The 20,556-nt window shown below is 35.9% G+C and overlaps 1 protein-coding gene across 2 annotated transcripts in view; it reads left to right on the forward strand.

The window, feature by feature from the left end:
- The first annotated feature begins 866 nt into the window (after nucleotides 1–866).
- TMEM100 (transmembrane protein 100) overlaps nucleotides 867–20,556 on the forward strand; it is a 30,709-nt gene continuing 11,019 nt past the window's right edge. Inside the window, exon 1 of one of the 2 annotated variants that reach the window (XM_053708221.1) lies at nucleotides 867–896. The gene's annotated coding sequence lies outside the window, so the exon portion shown is untranslated. Of the gene's footprint in view, nucleotides 897–17,029; nucleotides 18,241–20,556 lie in introns of those variants that run through there. The other variant, XM_053708228.1, reaches the window with a different exon arrangement.

The raw sequence follows: 20,556 nt of genomic DNA on the forward strand, positions 1-20,556 counted from the left end.
ACCCCAGCAGGTGAAAGTGATAATTTAGAACTTAAAAGGCATATAATGTTATACTACAATATCACTTTAATCTCCTTGCAGGGGAGGTATTAAACACTTTGTAACATTCAATAATGTTACAATAGAGAATTTATTATTGCAATATTATGTCCTTTAAAAAAAAACACAAAAAAAAAAACATTCTAACCTATATGAGATTAATTATGATACATGATATAATGTATTTTAAAATTTTAAAATATTATATACATAAAGAAAATACATGTATACAGTAATAATAAATATAAAGAACTGAGCTTGTGAAGAAATTTTAAACATTGATGCACTACAAAACAAAACAAATTGATTTTATAATATTACATTCCTTATTTAATTTGAATTTTCTTTGCTAAAGGAAATGTGACTTCTTTCTTTTTTTTTTTGCCTACACTACTAAGTATTTTTTCTCTCTGTTATTTACATAACTTCATTTAGGTGTCCTATCTATATGGAGCACCCTTTAAATGTTATTGTGTGTATATGCACAGATATCTGACCTGAAAGTCAGAAACATATGTTCTGAGCCAAGATATTATGCATAGAGGTGGGAGAAGGAAATTTTCCCTGACAATCCAGCCCCATTCTGCTTCCTACAGTGCTTGCAACTAATTGCTAACAAAACGACTATTCACTCTCTGTACTGAATCTGACTTTGTATTTTTTTCCAGGAGGAAATCGTACTAACAATGTGTAATCTGTAATCCAGCTACAGACTTGATATTGCAAAGCAAAAGCCATTTGATCCTAGTGCCTTCTCTTTGCTCTGACAACATCACTTAGATCTGGATAAAATATCAGTTTTTTTCATCCAAAAATCAACCAGTTTCTTCTTCAACGATGGATTACACATTTTTGCAGTAAGTTCATTTTTTTTTTCTTGTCTATTATAAATTTTAAACTGTTGATTCTTTTAAAAGTTATGATAGTATTGAGTTTAAAAGTAAAAAACTTGTATAAATGCATTAAATGCTGATCACAGACGTTTTTATAATATAAAGCACTAAAATGTGGTTTCATATGTGTTGTTATCATATAAATGTATGCTAATGTACAGTAGTTGACTTGTTTTTTTATTTGTTCCTGATTAAACAGTAACATCAAGTGTACTGTTTGATTAATACTTTTTGTTTTTAAATTACTTGAAATTCATATTTAATCAGTAGTATAAATGTATATGTGCCGATGCATTGTAATAATATATATATATATTGAAAACAAATATCAGTTTAATATATATAGGATGTTAAATACCCTGTAGTCTGCATTAAAATAAATTATATTATGTTATTACTATATAAAATTAGATATTTTATTTTTAAGTGTTAAAGGAATCTAGAAAGGCTACATTCATAGAGTACAATTTTGAAACATTACAAAACTCTGTGTCTGAATAAAAGTGACTGAAGTCTACACATTCTACTTGCTATTACTGCAGCATATGTTTCATGGGCAAGCATGGAAGTTATTTATGGGTCGTATTATAGCTGTTTGTATTTTACATTCAGATGAAAGAAGTAGGTGTAAATTGTTCTGATTTTTTCATGCCCACTTTCAGATCAGCAATTATATGCCTCACTAAGAAATAGCAATTGATCACCTGTCTAATAGGAGACATTAAAGGGCTCCTGAACATTAAAAGCGAGTTGACCTAGATCCAATATTGGACAAATGCCACCTCTTTTAGAAGACAAAGACTTTCCTCTTCAGAACAAAAATGCTATAGGGGCAAGTGACTACAAAGCCAACTATAACCCGAAAAAAAATGCATATGAGACATAAATATGCCAGTTGAGTGGCTCCTGCCCTTGTCCCTCAGAACACTCAGTAGAACATAAGACCCTTATTTTGAAAAGAGGATTCCCCCTCTTTGATAGAATAGTCCTGATTTTGTCCAAATGGCAGATAATTGCCATAACAATGATAAATACCTTAAAGGGGACAGTCTAGCCAAAATAAACTTTCATTATTCAGATAGAGCATGTCATTTTAAACCATTTTCAATTTACTTTTATCACCAATTTTGCTTTGTTCTCTTGTATTCTTAGTTGAAAGCTTAACCTAGGAGGTTCATATGCTAATCTTCTTAGACCTTGAAGCCCACCTCTTTCAGATTGCATTTTAACAGTTTTTCACCACTAGAGGGTGTTAGTTCACGTATTTCATATAGATAACACTGTGCTCGTGCACGAGAAGTTATCTGGGAGCAGACACTGATTGGCTAGACTGCAAGTCTGTCAAAAGAACTGAAAAAGGGGGCAGTTTGCAGAGGCTTAGATACAAGAAAATCACTTAGGTTAAAAATATATTAATATAACTGTGTTGGTTATGCAAAACCTGGGAAATGGGTAATAAGGGATTATCTATCTTTCAAAACAATAAAAATTCTGGTGTAGACTGTCCCTTTAAGCAAATGTTTTATTCAATGTGCTGGGCAATTATAAATATGTCCTCAACACTCTCCAACAATAAATATATGATCCCCATTTGAATGTAGGTAATTTCACTATTCACTATTTTGTGAATTATGTTAAGCTTTGGTTAAATATAAATAAAATAGGTGACATGTGTGGGTGTACAAATTGGATACTTTTTATGCTATTCCTACATAGGATTAGTAATATTGTTTATTTTTCACTGTGAGAAATTATAATGAGGAAAATCTGAGAAAATGTTGGTAGGGTGTTCGGACAGTAGATTTATCAGTGCCTAGGGCAGCACAAAAGAAATTAAGATGTTAATTTCATACATGCTCAATTCACATTTTAACAAGTACATGGTGTTTTCAGATTCATTACATTGTTAAAACTAGTTAAAAAAAAATCTCACTTTAAAAACCTTCATTAAGATTTAATTTGTTATTAGGTGTTATAGAAAGTTACTTAGAAACCAGCCAACTTGATAGAAAGTGCCATTTTCACCCATGACATAAATTTATTTTTTTAGATCACTCAAATTGTATTTAAATATGCAATAAGTAATCAATTTTTCTTTATGTTCTACTTTGCCATTGGGTGCTTATTTTTTAATTTTTTTTTACTTCTATGTTCGTCTGTTTAAAAAGCTCTTATTTGTTTACCCAATCCAAAATGTAGGTAATCCATCTCTGATTTATCATCTGCGTAACATGAGCAGGGTAACAAATTCTAAACAGACATGTTTCCAATGGACTGGAATGGCGTCAGTAAGAAAGAAATTAAATAACCAAGTTGAGTTAGAAATTTTTTCCATGGCAAACTGTAAAAGATCAGAAGCTAGTTTATGGTAAAATTATACTTTTTGGTACAAATTTTTCTGAATAATGTGCATGATATTGCAAAATTACATATTTTCAGTTTTTTGTTTTTTTTAAATAATAGGTATATAATTTAACATTTAGGTTTTTTTTTGGAAAGTGAATAAATGCCTAATTGTAAATTATAATTATAATATATAATTGCTTTAGTCACTTGTCTGATGACGGGGTCACTCCCCGAAAACGTTTACTTAATGGATTAAAGCACTTTTTCAACACAGCGAGTGCTCTCTTTGGACTTATTTTGTATATTACTATGTGGGATGCACCCCGGCTTAAATAAGAATAGTGAGTGCTGGTCTTTTGCACCTATATATATATATATATATATATATATATAATATATATATGTGCTGTCTATGAGTAAGGCTCCATAGGAGCTGAAATGCGTCAGGCCACGTCACACTAGTGCTCCTATTCACCCTAACATCTAGGCCATAGTTACCCATTGTACATAGTACAAACTGCAGCACATTACCTTTTTATAATTGCTGCTATTGCTGTTTTATGATATGTTTGGATCACAGAATAAAGTGGACACTTTCTGTTTGCGAGCTATTTGTCCGGAGTGATTCCTTTATCTTTTTATATATATACTGATAAGTCTACACAAGCTTATGGAATTGCAGGTTTTTGAAATGTAAAGACAGAAAAAGACAACAATGTAAATCTCAGACTTTTTCAGCTGTAATGCAATTTCCCAACAAACAAAAACCAAATAGTTATTTTTTTAGGAGCGTTTTAAATAATAATAATAAAAAAATGTCAGCACGCTGATTGCACAAGTCTGCACATCCTGACCAACTAATACTCTGTGGAAGCACCTTTTGAGTTCATAACAGCAGCAAGACTGTGAATAAGTCTCTATTAACTTTGACTTTGGAATGTTATCCCACTCTTCTTTGCAAAAAAGTTTACATTCCTTCAAATTGCAAGGGATCTCCTGTGTATAGCTCTCTTTAGGTCATTACACATGTTTTCGATTGGATTCAGGTCTGAAGTCTGACTGGGCCATTCCAAGACTTTAATTTTCCTTTTCTGAAGCCATACCTTGGTCAGCTTGGATGTATGCTTTATCTCATTGTCATGTTGGAATGTAAAATTCCTCTTCATCTTTCTGACAGAGGCCCGCCAGGTTTTGTTTCCAAAACATCTTGATATTTGGAACTATTTATTATCCCATCTATCTTGACAAGAGCCCCTTACAAAGCTGAAGCGAACCAGCCCCATGAGGCTATCATCCACAGTGCTTCAAAGTTCGTATGGTGGTCCTTGGATGATGAGCATTATAGGCATTGCGCTAAACATATGTTTTACTATTTAGGGACAGAAACGTCAATCTTTGTCTTGTTAGACCCTAGCACATTTTTCCACATGGTTTGGGGTCCACTGAATTAATCTTTTGGCATAATTTATTTGGGCTTGTATGTTTCTTTTTGTAAGAAAGGGTTTTTGTCTTGGCACCTAATCCATAGCCCATACATGTGCAGAATAGCAGAGATGGTGGTCACATGCTAGGAGCTCCTTCAGTGTTGATGTGGGCCTCTGTAGTCTCCCTGAAAAGTTATCTCCTCATCCTCTCCTCAACTTTGGAGGATTGTCCTGATTTTTGCAATGTCTCTTTGGTGACACATTTTCTCCACTTATTGATAATGGTTTTGGCAGTGATCCATGGTACCTCCAGTGCCTTCGATATTCTTTAATATCCGTCTTCTGATTGTTACTTTTCAACAGTTAGCTCTCACGGTTTCTTTGGCAACTCTTTGTGGACCATGCCTCTCACAGTAGATGCAACCACAAACATACAAGCAAATCCTACATCAACAGCTGACTTTAATCTGGGTTTAATCAGATCACTTTCATTGATGGCACGTGCATGTTATTTACCTACAGGCATGGTTTAGAATTTGATGGTTTACTGTGAACACAGGGATATAGTCCCCATTATACAATCTGGGTAATGTAGTTTTTTTTATTTATAATGTTCCTAATAATTTATATAACTATTTGTTTTCTGAGTTTCTGTTTGTTGGAAAATCACATTACAGATGTAAAAAGTCTGACATTTACATTGTTCTTATTTTTCATGATTCAGATAAAGAATATAATTTTAAAAACACTTTCCAATTTACTTCTATTATCAACATGTGCTTTATTCTCATGTTATTCTTTGTTGAAGGGATATCTAGGTAGGTAGCCTGTAGCACTATATGAAATAGTGCTGCCATCTAGTACTCTTGCTAATGTATAATATTTTTGCAAAACTGCTGCTATATAGTGCTGCAGACATGTGCACATCCCTGCTTTTCAATAAAGGATAACAAAAACAAAGAAAAATTATATTAGAAGTAAATTGGAAAGTTGTTTAAAATTGTATGTTCTATCTGAATCATGTCCCTTTAAACATTCTATCATACAATAAGAATAAAAATATGCCGTAAAAGTTGTACTGTTTAATTACATTAACAATTTAAAACTAAATAGTTCTAAAAAAACCCATATTTTATTGAAAAAAATATAATTGTATACAAAAATAGAGGTGATTATAAGAAACTGTACGCTGAATACAGGCTAATCTGATTTGTATTGGCTGCAATATTTAAAGTGTACCCACTGCTGTCTGTTAACTTTCTCCAATGCTTTTCCCTTGCAATGAGATGCATCTTGCAACACTCAGGGATAGTCCCTTTTTTAATCATACTTTTTGTTGTAGAATTCTCACGTCATGATATATATATACATACATACAGTTGTATGCAAAAGTTTAGGCACCCCTGACAATTTCCATTTATAAATAATTGGGTGTTTGGATCAGCAATTTCATTTTGATGTATCAAATAACTGAAGGACACAGTAATATTTCAGTAGTGAAATGAGGTTTATTGGATTAACAGAAAATGTGCAATATGCATCAAACCGAAATTAGACAGGTGCATAAACTTGCGCACCCCAACAGAAATATTGCATCAATATTTAGTAGAGCCTCCTTTAGCAGAAATAACAGCCTCTAGACGCTTCCTATAGCTTGTAATGAGTGTCTGGATTCTGGATGAAGATATTTTAGACCATTCCTCCTTGTAAAACATCTCCAGTTCAGTTAGGTTTGATGGTTGCCCGAGCAATGGACAAGCCCACTTCAAATCACCCCACAGATTTTTATGATATTCAGGTCTGGGATGGCCATTCCAGAACATTGTACTTGTTCCTCTGGAGTGAAGAACAGATAGACTTCCTGGATGTGAGGGTAATTAAAACAGGTAACAGATTTAAAACTGATTTATTTAAAAAGAATACAGATTGTAATAGCCTGTTGAGATTTGAAAGTGCCCATCCCCCCTCTCTTCTTAGATCCCTTCCCCATAGTCAAATGTTGCGAGTACGTAAGATCATATCAGATGATGAAATGCTCGATAAAGATTGACAGAGATGGGGTGATAGGTTCATAGAGAGGGGATACCCAATTAATTTAATTACCAAAGAGTGGATAATCTATCCCCAGGTCTAACTTATTGAAATTTAAGGATAAAGCTAAGAATAGGGATGAGAAAAATGATAGATTAATCTTTGTCTCTGAATACAATGCTCAAAGTAAAGAAATATTATGAATTATGAAGAAGCATTGGAATATACTATCTGACTGTAACCCCACTATAGCTGAATTCCAAAGACCTCCCTGCCTTTAAAAGGGGCGCTAATATCCAGAGTAAGTTGGTCAAAGCAGATATTGGCTCAAGTATCAGAACAGGTCTGGGATATATTACCACTAAAAATAAAGATTGTTACCCCTGTTTGGGGTGTTCTTGTTGTAGCAACATGACTAAAGGGGCAATATTCTATCACCCCCACACTGGGAAGAAGTATAATATCAAAGACTTCTTCACTTGTTTAACCTCTTTCATAATATACATGATTAAGTGTCTGTGAGGAGGGGTCTATGTAGGAGAGTCCACTAGATCTGCTAAGGAAAGAATTATCGAACACAAAAGTAATATACGAACTGGTAATTTAAAAGCCCCCCTAGCTGCTCACTTTTTGAAGGCTGGCCATTCCATTAGTCAATTGAAATTTCAGATTATTGACAGTATTAACACTCCACGAAGAGGAAGTAAAAGGGAATTAATTCTCAAACAAAAAGAGTCATATTGGATGTATGAACTTGAGAGTTTAGAACCTAAAGGGTTAAATAAAGACTGGGATCTCACTGTATTCTTATGATGAATTAATGATGATTGTAAATATTGAATCCTATATGATGAAATGATTTTCTATAATGAAATGATATTGATTTCGATGTATTTTTTAACATATTCGTTTGCTGCTATACATGTCAGGAGTGATGAATTGATAATAATTGTGACTTAAAATATTATAGTTAAATTGTGAATATATATGTAAGGAATGGGTTAATTATTCTTTAGCGCCACCTAGTGGTACACCTGTATATAAATCACTCTAGTGTTTGTGTTAAGCGATGGCATGATTAAGGGATAAGGTCCTGAAACGTTGCCCTATTTTTGTCTTTTTTGAATAAATTTATATTGGAATTGCTGTCACCCCCGCTTGCTATTTTTTATATGTATGTTTGGGCCTAGGCAGTGGCCCTTGGGTGACTTGCAACACCTAGTGGAGTGCTGAAATACCCTTATTGATATCCTCTGCATAAATGCCAGAGTAGATTTTGAGCAGTGTTTTGGGTCGTTGTCTTGTTGAAATATCCAGCCCCTGTGTAACTTTAACTTTGTGACTGATTTCTCAACATTATTCTCAAGTATCTGCTGATATTGAGTGGAATCCATGCAACCTTCAACTTCAATAAGATTCCCAGTACCGGCCCTGGCCACACAGCCCCACAGCATGATAGCACATCCACTAAATTTTACTGTGGATAGCAAGTGTTTGTCTTGGTACGCTGTGTTCTTTTGCCGCCATACATAACGCCCCTTGATATGACCAAATAACTCCATCTTTGTTTCATCAGTCTACAGCACCTTCTTCCAAAATGAAGCTGGCTTGTCCAAAAGTGCGTATGCATACCTCAAGCGACTCTGTTTGTGGCGTGTGTGCAGAAAAGGCTTCTTCCGCATCACTCTGAAAAAGAAATTGCTGATCCAAACACCCAATTATTTATAAATGAAAATCATGGAAATTGTCAGGGGTGCCTAAACTTTTCTCTCTCTCTCTCTCTCTCTCTCTCTCTCTCTCTCTCTCTCTCTATCTCTATCTTTCTCTCTCTTCTCTTCCCTCTCCTCCTCTCCTCTCTCTCTCCTCTTCTCTCTCTCTCCTCTTCTTCTCTCTCTCCATTCAAAATATGCATATCAAAAATAGAGTGCATTACGTTAAGTGGCAGATACTTAAAACATTTAATATGGCAGGCATTTTAAACTGTATGTATATTTAATGTTGAAAAATTAACACTTGCCACATTATGTGCCTCTACTGTATCCACTGTTTCTATGATTAGTGCCCTAGCTAGTCATGTGATAACAGGCATCACAGCATGCTGGGACATTATGTGCCTCTCCTGCATCCACTGTTTCTATGATTAGGTGCCCTAACTAGTCATGTGATAACAGGCAATCACAGCATGCTGGGACTTATAGTTCCTAGACTTGTCCTAGAGTAGATGGAGGAATATTTCAGACAAAATAGCCTGGACTGCAGGGAAATCAGCATATCAGGCTTATTTTTAAGGCACTATGGACTCCATTGATCATACATTTGTTGACCAATGCACATACAGAAAGAATTATTAAAATATGGATGCAGTACAAGACTAAATTGTAACATGACTTTTCATTTTAAAATGATGTACAGATTTTTAACCTAGTAAGGACTGTTTTGCTTTTAAATATCACATACGATCTACTTCTTAACATGAGGGTTTATGTCCAGCGTTTCTAAACGTCTTCTGATATAGAGGTTGTGAATGTTTAGTTCAAATGCCTATACCTTGCATCATGAGATGAGAGCTTAGTTGATAGCATTTGCTTTGTCGTATCAAAATGATAAAATGTAAAGAAACTGTAAAGCTGTAAGGAATGATAGAAAACCCTCCAATGTAAATAAGTAAAGTAAATCATTGTGCAGAGCTTTTACTCATCCAGATGGTCAGGAGATTTGTTTACCCACATAAATCCCTGGCACGGCTAGCTTGGGACAAAACTACACGTGTTTGACCAATTAATTATTTTACTTAGTCTTATTTACAGTAGAGAGATGGTCTCTCATAACCTACTGCGTTTACAGGCACTTAGCGGCATCAACCAGAAACAGATTGTTGGCACTCAGGGGGGCAGATGACATGGGGGTAGAGGTTATGGTCTAATGGCAGGGCAGGTGACTGGGAAGATAGTAAGGGTAATTAGGGGTTGTATTGGAGGTCCAAGGGCAGAATATTAATGGGATGGATGGGGCTGGGCATCTCTGAGCAAGGTATTCTGTATGAAACCAAGTCATAACTGAGGGAACAAGTTGTTAACCCTACCACTCAATTCTGTTTCTACCCTAACTGCGAATACTCACTAAATACCCAAAGTCTCTACTGCAACACCCTATTAGCCATACCCTCTCGCATCCATGTGTCCTCCACACAAACACTACCTTGAATGTAAAACTAACCTTAAGTGATCCACTAGCATCCATAATAGTTACTCTTTTTAGCATAATGTTTCCCTCCCATCTCAACTCGTAAGCACCCTGTAATGGCCACTCAATAAGGAATAGTCTCCATGAAGTCCCAATGTAAAGAACCCCCTGTTGTGCTGCCTGCTGGATTGTAGCACTAACTACAACTTTTACTTTATTTATCTTTTAGATGCTGTCCAACTGCTCTTTTGATGGCCTTAAAGGGAGGTCAGTAAGGTGCAGCCATATTCCTCTAAGCACCTCACTGACAAGGCCCAATAAGGCTGAAACAGATTGTCTAGGGTTTCCGTGTTCCTTATTTAGAAAAGAAATTGCCTGGTATTTTGGCGCTGGACTGAACCTTAATAGGCAGGATCAGACCTGATATACTACAGGAAAGTTATACTCTGTGAAAAAAGCATTACTGGGCTAAAAAGAAGCTTCACCCAGGTTGGTAAATCACCTAGAACAAGCTAACAATTGATTATGTTGGTTATTTGTTCCTGTGAGTGCGCTTCTCTCTGTGTAGACTTTTATCCAGTCAGTGCTGACTCATAAATAACTCCACGGAAGTGGGCACAATGTTATCTATAAGGCAAACATAAACTAGCAGTGTCTAACTGTGAAAAACTGTCAAAATGCACTGAGATAAGAGGCAGCCTTGAACATCTTAGAAATCAGTTTATGAGCCTACCTAAGTTTAGCTTTCAACAAAGAATACGGAGAGAACAAAACAAATTTGATGATAAAAGTAAATGGGAAAGTTGTTTAAAATTGCATGCGCTATCTGAATTTTGACTAGACTGTCCCTTTAAGATGTTCTCCATAGGAAATAACGAACAAATTATGTATTTTCAAAATTCAACTGCACCAAACGACCTGATGAATTAAGCTTAGATAAAATCATCAGCCAAAGACACAGTCTCCTTAGATACAAACAATGACTGTTAAATATGTCAATAAAATTGAGTCACAACTGACACCGGTACATAACATTAGCATTTTATCTAACTTTAAAATGCATCTAAAGAAAAATTCTTATGTCATCTACAATGTACAGCAGCACATTTTAAATACCATTAGCTGTATTTTTGCAAAGTTTTTTTGTTTTTTTTGCAGGTTTTTTTTGTTAAAATATATTGCTGCTACCGTTGTGTGGTCAAAACTTAAAGGGACATTACACCCATTTTTCTTCTCATGATTCAGATAGCGAATACCATTTTAAAACAACTTCTAATTTACTTCTATATGTAATTTGCTTCATTCTCTTGATATTCTTTACTGAAAAACATTTCTAGATAGACTCAGTAGCTGCTGATTAGTGGCTGCACATAGATGCCTCGTGTGATTGGCTGACCCATGTGCATTGCTATTTCTTCAACACAATGATATTTAAAGAATGAAGCAAATTAGATAATAGAAGTAAATTAGAATGTTGATTAAAATTGTATTTTCTGTGTGAATCATGAAAGAAAATTTTTGGGTTTAATGTCCCTTTAAAGAGTAAACCTCTTGAGATATAAAAGTTATGCATAGTAAAATAGCATTGCAATATACTTTCATTTTTTGTTTTTTTCCCTTTTCGTGTGGTTTAGCTTTGAAAAATTGTGCGGTTTTAATTCACCAGACATGCAAAAGAACCTTGGCGGACGTATCAAGGATAACCCTGCTACATATATTTCCCTAATGGCTTTAATAGATAACAACTGCAAACCTGGATTGGCTCCTTCAAATATTGTATTTGAAAAACAAATGCAGCAAGCAAGATTTTTATTTGTTTTAAAAATGTTCAGAGTTGGCTGTCATGTTATTCTATAGCAAGACAATGGTAGGATCTTGTAATTGCAAGGTGTTTACTGGCCCTTTAAATTGATTTGTCAGAAAAAAAAATACTTTCAATAAAATCATGTTGCTTTGATACATTTACAAAACTTAAAGGGACAAGAAACACAAATTGTTTCTTTCATGATTTAGATAGAACATACAATTTTTAAACAACTTTCCTATTTACTTGTATTATCTAATTTGCTTCATTTTCTTGGTATCCTTTGTTGAAGGAGCAGTAATTCACTACTGGGAGCTAGCTGAAACCCAATGACAAGAGGCATATATGTGCAGCCTCCAATCAGCAGCTTCTAAGCCCACCTAGGTATACTTTTAAACAAAGGATACAAAGAGAACAAAACAAATTAGATAATAGAAATAAAATGGAAAGTTGTTTAAAATGGTATGCGCTATCTGAACCATGAAAGAAAAAAATTGGGTTTCATGTCGCTTTTTAATCTTTTGTAGGACACAATTATATGCTTTGAAGGACTGCCATTAAAGGGACATGAAACCCAACATTTTGTTTTCATGATTCAGGTAGAGAATACAATTTAACACAGCATTCCAATTTACTTCTATTATCTAATATGCTTCAATCTTTAGCTATCCCTTGTTGAAGAAATAGCAGTGCACATGGGTCAGCCAATCACATGAGTCATCTATGTGCAGCCACAAATCAACAGCTACTGAGCCTATTTAGATATGCTTTTCAACAAAGGATATCAAGAGAATGAAGACAGTTAGATAATAGAAGTACATTGGAAAGTTGTTAACAATTGCATGCACTATCTGAATCACAAAAGAAAAAAATTGGGTTTTATATCCCTTTAATCTCCCCACTACTCAGGCCTAACACACAGGCATGTAGTGAACACACACAGGACTGTACGTAACCAGAAACTTTCATCCCTTTTATGAGGAGGTACACTTCGCACTATCCAAACACAAGCAGCAGCTGACTTTGGCAAAACATAGAGGTCTAGGTTGCAAGTGGAGCGCAAAATTGCGCTTCCGCGACTGCAACATTTGCATTCCACTCAGTAATACCAGCGCACGCAAATGTGCACTGGTATTACAAGTTAAGCACAAAGCGAAAGTGACCTCGCGTTTGCATTGCCTGGAAGCCCTGCACTCAGGAGAGCAAACTTTTCTAGGTTCCAATGGGAGCCTCGTTCTCATGCTGTGAGACACGGCAAAGCACCTAGCGCAGTGCAGGGGGTAAGTCGCACAGCGTTGTGAAGCAAATTAAAAATATATTTATTTATATAAATATATACATATATATTTATGTGTTTATATGTGTATATGCATATATAAATATATATATGTACAGTACATACACTAACTGACTACTTTCGGCTAGCTTATGAGTTTTGCGTTATGAGTGAAAAAGCGCTGCTTTTTCACTACCGCTGGTATTACGAGTTTTGCAGATATATCTGTACCTGCACACTTTTTTGGCCATAACGCAACGTAACTATTACCGCAGCTTTCAAAAAGTCCTTTTTTTAATGGGACTTCCTGTCCGGCCAAAAAGTGAGCGGTACAGAATATAACTACATGATCCATACCGTAAACTGAAAGTCAGTAGTTATGGCTTCTATGTTACAAAGCCGTAACATAAAACTCATAACTAAAGTGCTGAAAAGTACACTAACACCCATAAACTACCTATTAACCCCTAAACCGAGGCCCTCCCGCATCGCAAACACTAAAATAAAATGATTAACCCCTAATATGCCACTCTGGAAATCGCCGCCACTATAATAAACATATTAACCCCTAAACCGCTGCACTCCTGCATCGCAAACACTAGTTAAATATTATTAACCTCTAATCTGCTGTCCCTAACATCAACGCAACCTACATTACTGTTATTAACCCCTAATCTGCTGCCCCCAAAAATTGCTGCCACTATACTAAAGTTATTAACCCCTAAACCTATCCCTAAGTGTAACCCTAACACCCACTAACTTTAATATAATTAAAATAAATCTAAATAAAAATTACTATTATTAACTAAATAATTCCTATTTAAAACTAAATACTTATACCTAAAAATAAACCCTAAGCTAGCTACAATATAACTAATAGTTACATTGTATCTAGCTTAGGGTTTATTTTATTTTACAGGCAACTTTGTATTTATTTTAACTAGGTAGACTAGTTAGTAAATAGTTATTAACTATTTAATAACTACCTAGTTAAAATAAATTCAAATGTACCTGTAAAATAAACCTAACCTGTCTTACACTAACACCTAACCTTACACTACAATTAAATAACTTACATTAATTAAATACAATTAACTAAATTACAAAAACAAACACTAAATTACACAAAATAAAAAAGAAATGATCTAATATTTAAACTAATTACACCCAATCTAATAGCCATATCAAATTAAAAAAGCGCCCCCAAAATAAAAAAAAACCCAGCCTAAACTAAACTGTCAATAGCCCTTAAAAGGGCCTTTTGCAGTGCATTGCCCCAAAGAAATCAGCTTTTTTACCTGTAAAAAAAAAGATACAAAGAACCCCCCAACAGTAACACCCACCACCCACACAACCAAACCCCCCAAATAAAATCCTATCTAAAAAACTTAAGCTCCCCATTGCCCTGAAAAAGGCATTTGGATGGGCATTGCCCTTAAAGGGCATTTAGCTCTTTTTCAGCCCAAACCCTAAGCTAAAAATAAAACCCACCCAATAACCCTTACAAAAACCTAACACTAACCCCCGAAGATCCACTTACAGTTTTTGAAGACCGGACATCAATCCTCAACGAAGCCTGGAGAATTCTTCATCCAAGTGGCAAGAAGTCCTCAACGAAGCCGGGAAAAGTCTTCAAGTGGCAAGAAGTGGTCCTCCAGGCTGGCAGAAGTCTTCTTGTAGACGGCATCTTCTATCTTCATCCTACTGACGCGGAGCGGCTCCATCTTCAAGATATTTGGCGTGGAGCATCCTCTTCATACAGTCCCAGCCGTACACTGAAGGCTCCCTTAAGGGATGTCATCCAAGAATGGTGTTCCCTTGAATTCCGATTGGCTGATAGAATTCTATCAGCCAATCAGAATTAAAGGTGAAAAAATCCTATTGACTGATGCAATCAGCCATTAGGATTGAGCTTCAATCCTATTGGCTGATCCAATCAGCCAATAGGATCGAGCTCGCATTCTATTAGCTGTTCCAGCCAATCGGAATTCAAGGGATGCCATCTTGGATGACCTCATTTAAAGGAACCTTCAGTGTACGGCTGGGACCGTATGAAGAGGATGCTCCGTGCCGGATGTCTTCAAGATGGAGCCGCTCCGTGTCGGAAGGATGAAGATAGAAGATGCCGTCTACATGAAGACTTCTGCCCGCCTGGAGGACCACTTCTTGCCGCTTGGATGAAGACTTCTTCCGGCTTCATTGAGGACTTCTTGACGCTTGGATGGAGACTTCTCCCGGCTTCGTTGAAGATGGATGTCCGGTCTTCAAAAACTGTAAGTGGATCTTCGGGGGTTAGTGTTAGGTTTTTTTAAGGGTTTATTGGGTGGGTTTTATTTTTAGCTTAGGGTTTGGGCTGAAAATGAGTTAAATGCCCTTTTACGGGCAATGCCCATCCAAATGCCCTTTTCAGGGCAATGGGGAGCTTAGGTTTTTAGATAGTATTTTATTTTGGGGGTTTGGTTGTGTGGGTGGTGGGTTTTATTGTTGGGGGTTGTTTGTATTTTTTTTTTACAGGTAAAAGAGCTGATTTCTTTGGGGCAATGCCCCGCAAAAGGCCCTTTTAAGGACTATTGGTAGTTTAGTTTAGGCTAGGGTTTTTTTTTTTTTTTTTTTTTTTAAACCAATAAAGCTTTATTAAGTGACCAGTGTTAAAAGACAAACAGTGAGACAGTAAATGCATTTGTAAGACAAACATTACAGAGATATCATCTGGAAAATACAATGCAGTGCAAACATATCTCCAATTGTGCGTAAAAAAAACATATTTCAGGTACACAGGTCACATTTAATTGCATAGTATGATACAGCGTCGCTGTATAGCATATCTGTTGGTCAAGTTATAAAGACGTCTATAGGTATGAGGTCATACCTTTTATAAGTGAGAAAAGATGAGAGAAGACAAGAAAAGGCATCGTAAGGGGTAGTGGAGAAGGAGGAGAGCAGTTAGGGATTGGGGAAGAAGGAAAAAAAAAAAGGCTAGGGTTTTTTTTTAATTTGGGGGGGCTTTTTTATTTTGATAGGGCTATTAGATTAGGTGTAATTAGTTTAAATATTTGATAATTTCTTTTTTATTTTGTGTAATTTAGTATGTTTTAGTTAATTGTAGTGTAAGGTTAGGTGTTAGTGTAAGACATGTTAGGTTTTATTTTACAGGTAAATTTGTATTTATTTTAGCTAGGTAGTTAGTAAATAGTTAATAACTATTTACTAACTAGTCTACCTAGTGAAAATAAATACAAACTTGCCTGTGAAATAAAAATAAAACCTAAGATAGCTACAATGTAACTATTAGTTATATTGTAGCTAGCTTAGGGTTTTATTTTACAGGTAAGTATTTAGTTTTAAATAGAAATTATTTAGTTAATGATAGTAATTTTTATTTAGATTTATTTTAATTATAGTAAAGTTAGGGGTGTTAGGGTTAGACTTAGGGTTAGGTTTAGTGGTTAATAACTTTAGTATAGTGGCGGCAACGTTGGGGGCAGAAGATTAGGGGTCAATAAGTGTAGGTAGGTGGCGGGGATGTTAGGGGCAGCAGATTAGGGGTTAATAAGTATAATGTAGGTGTCGGCGAGGTCTGGGCTGGCAGATTAGGGGTTAATAAGTGTAATGTAGGTGGCGGCGATGTCGGGGGTGGCAGAATAGGGGTTAATAAGTGTAGGTAGGTGGCGGCGATGTCTGGGGCGGCAGATTAGGGGTGTTTAGACTCAGGGTTTATGTTAGGGTGTTAGGTGTAAACATAAGTTTTCTTTCCACATAGGAATCAATGGGGCTGCGTTACGGAGCTTTACGCTCCTTTATTGCAGTTGTTAGGCTTTTTTTTAGCCGGCTCTCCCCATTGATGTCTATGGGGATATTATGCACAAGCGCATAAAACCAGCTCAAAGCAGCGCTGGTATTTGAGTGCGGTATGGAGCTCAACGCTGACATATTGCCTACTAACTCCGGGTTTTTGAAAACCTGTAATAGCAGCACTATAGGGAGGTGAGCGGTGGAAATAACTTGCAAATTAGTACCGAGCCGCTCATAACGCAAAACTCGTAATCTAGGTGTTTATTAGGTACACCTGTTCAATTGCTTGGTTACACAAATTGCTAATCAGCGAATTACATGGCAGCAATTCAATGCATTTAGCCATCTAGTCATGGTGAAGATGACTTGCTGAAGTTAAAATCTAGCATCAGAATGAGGAAAAAATGGGATTTAAGTGACTTTGAACGTGGCATGGTTGTTAGTGCCAGACAGGCTGGTCTGAGTATTTCAAAAACTGCTGATCTACTGGGATTTTCACGCACAACCATCTCTAGGGTTTACAGAGAATGGTACGAAAAAGAGAAAATATCCAGTGAGCGGCAGTTGTGCGGACGAAAATGCCTTGTTGATGTCAGAGCGGAATGGGTAGACTGGTTCGAGATGATAGAAAGGCAACAGTAACTCAAATAACTACTTGTTACAACCAAGGTATGCAGAGTACCATCTCTGAATGCACAAGACATTGAACCGTGAAGCAGATGGACTACAGCAGCAGAATATCACACTGGGCACCACTCCTGTCAGTTAAGAACAGGAAACTGAGGCTACAATTTGCACAGGCTCACCAAAATTGGACAATAGAACATTGGAAAAACGTTGCCTAGTCTGATGAGTCTCGATTTCAGCTGCAAATTTCAGATGGTAGGGTCAGAATTTGGCATAAACAACATGAAAGCATGGATCCATTCTGCCTTGTATCAACGGTTCAGGCAGGTGGTGGTGGTGTAATGGTGTGGGGGATATTTTCTTGGCACACTTTGTGCCCCTTAGTACCAATTGAGAATCATTTAAACCCCACGGCCTACCTGAGCATTGTTGCTGACAATGTCCATCCCTTTATGATTACAGTGTACCCATCTTCTGATGGCTTCTTCCAGCAGGATAATGCACCATGTCACAAAGCTCAAATCATCTCAAACTGGTTTCTTGAACATGACAATAAGTTCACTGTACTTAAATGGCCTACACAGTCACCAGATCTCAATCCAAAAGAGCATCTTTGTGATGTGGTAGAACGGGAGATTCGCATCATGGATGTGCAGCCGACAAATCTGCAGCAATTGTGTGATGCTATCATGTCAATATGGACCAAAATCTCTGAGGAATGTTTACAATACCTTGTTGAATCGATGCCATGAAGAATTAAGGCAGTTCTGAAGGCAAAAGAGCGTCCAACCCAGTACTAACAAGGTGTACCTAATAAAGTGTCCGGTGAGTGTATATTTACAGCAAAAACCCAGTCCCCATAAACGTCAATGTAAAGGCACTTTTTTACAACCCCTCACTTTAACCCCATTGTACATGCTTTGTGCAGTTTTAAAAAAAATTAAGATTCTCATATTTTTTTTTTTTAAAAATGAACTGTCCACTTTATTTTGGGGCAATTGGGGCACATTTTTTTAATTAACCAGAGGTCTGATCTCTGGTTAATTGTACTAAGTGCAAAGTGCTTCCGCGAGCTCACAGGAGCATTAAAAATAGCGCTCCACTTGTAAGCTAGCCCAGAATGTTTTGTAACAGCAGACAAAGACACTTGTCAGGTTATAGTGGGAATACATCAATGGGTGGGATGTAGGTGGACGAAAGGCAATGAGGTTAAAATGGTTGTGTTTGTTGTCTTGAACAGTCATTTTTGCATTTAACACACACTGTAATAAAGTGTGAATTGAAACTTGAGTTAAGCTTTTTTGGTTGAACAACATCAGCTCTTGAGAGTTGTGTGTGAACCCTGGATTAGGTGTAAATTACCCAAATTAAACTAAAAAGAAATATTAAAATTTTCTTTAAAGAGAAAAAAACAAAATAACATTTGCTATAAGTGTGTGTGGGGGGTGCTGCCTTGTAAATATCATGACAGGGGAGGCCCATTGTCTAAGACTTTGAAAACCCCTGCTCTATGGTTTGTTAAAACTTCTTTTAACAAAGACTGGTTAAATATTGTATCTTATGTGGAATCTAGCGCAAACTAAAACATCTATCAAATCATTAAAATGAATGTAAATTTTGATGCTAAAGTGCCCGGTTTTTAAAAATTTGATTAAAAACAGGGGCACTTTAATTCATCAAAATGTACATTTCACTCGTGTTGTGAAAAAAAACTTACCTTTTAATCTTGACAGCAGCTCCAGCTTCCTCCAACCATCGCAAAGCCTCTTCCTGGGTCTAAAATGAGGAATCCGGCTTCCTGCAATCTCAGCGTTGAATCAGACACTGATTCCCCTGGGAGGGAAGCCGTGATTGGAGGATGACGATCCATCATTTCTGACATCAGAAATGGCTTGCGACGACCGGAGGAAGCTGGAGATGCTGTCAAGTTTAAAAGGTAAGTATTTTTTCATAACACGAGTGAAATGTAAATTTTTATGAATTAAAGAGCTCCTGATTTTAATCGAATTTTAAAAAAAACGGGCACTTTAGAATCAAAATTTACATTTACTTTAAAGGTATACTGAACCCAAATTTTTTCTTTCATGATTCAGAGCATCCAATTTTAAGTAACTTTCTAATATACTCCTATTATCAATTTTTACTTTGTTCTTTTGGTACCTTTAATTGAAAAAGCAGGAATGTAAGCTTTCAAGACACACATCTTTGGTTCAGCACCTGGGTAGTGCTTGCTGTTTGGTGGCTAAATGTAGCAACTAATCAGCAAGTGCTACCCATGTGATGAACCAAAAATGGGCCGGCTCGTAAGCTTACATTCTTGCTTTTTCAAATAAAGATACCAAGAGAATAAATAAAAATTGATAATAGTAGTAAATTAGAAAGTTGCTTAAAATTGGAAGCTCTATCGGAATCATGAAAGAAAAAAATTGGGTTCAGTATCGCTTTAAATTCATATTACTGTCACCTAATGTCTAATTTTATTTTTCATTTTTCATAATGGCAATAAAATGTAATCCACTCTAAACAAACAAATGCTTCTCGTCATATTACTTAGTAGTTTTTCTCTTTGCTGTATACTTCCTATGCTGATCATAGGCTGCAAAAAAGCAGATACACAAATGTATCCATTATACTTACAATTCCCTTTTTCTTCATTAATACATAAGAATTGTTTTGGCACCAGTTATTAGTTTCTTCTCTGCTTTTGTTTTAAATTGGCAATTCTAATAATCCATTTAGCTCTTTTCTGTTGAAGTTTAAATATTGATCTATATTTGTGTGATCTGAGACTGTCTGTGATATCTAGATGCTTTAAAAATAGCAGTTTCTGAAAATTTTAGCAGTGACTTTGTTCTCAACAAATTAGAATTTCTACTAGGCTTGTGCATTCGTTTTGTTATGAAGGCAAATTTGTGACGAAAACACGATTTTCATTTAGTTTTTACCAAACAAATGCGTTAACTTATTGAAAGAAAACTAACAAATACTGATGAAATTTGTATATCTGCATTTTTTTCCTTAAAAATAGCTTTAAAGTGTACATACAGTATCTTTGGTTTTTAATTCTAATATAAGATAAAAATGCAACTTTCTGCTCTAAAGAAGTTTTACTGTTGATACTGCAGGAAACAGTAAAATATT

The sequence above is a fragment of the Bombina bombina genome, chromosome 1 (assembly GCF_027579735.1).
Source record: "Bombina bombina isolate aBomBom1 chromosome 1, aBomBom1.pri, whole genome shotgun sequence".
NCBI lineage: Eukaryota > Metazoa > Chordata > Amphibia > Anura > Bombinatoridae > Bombina > Bombina bombina.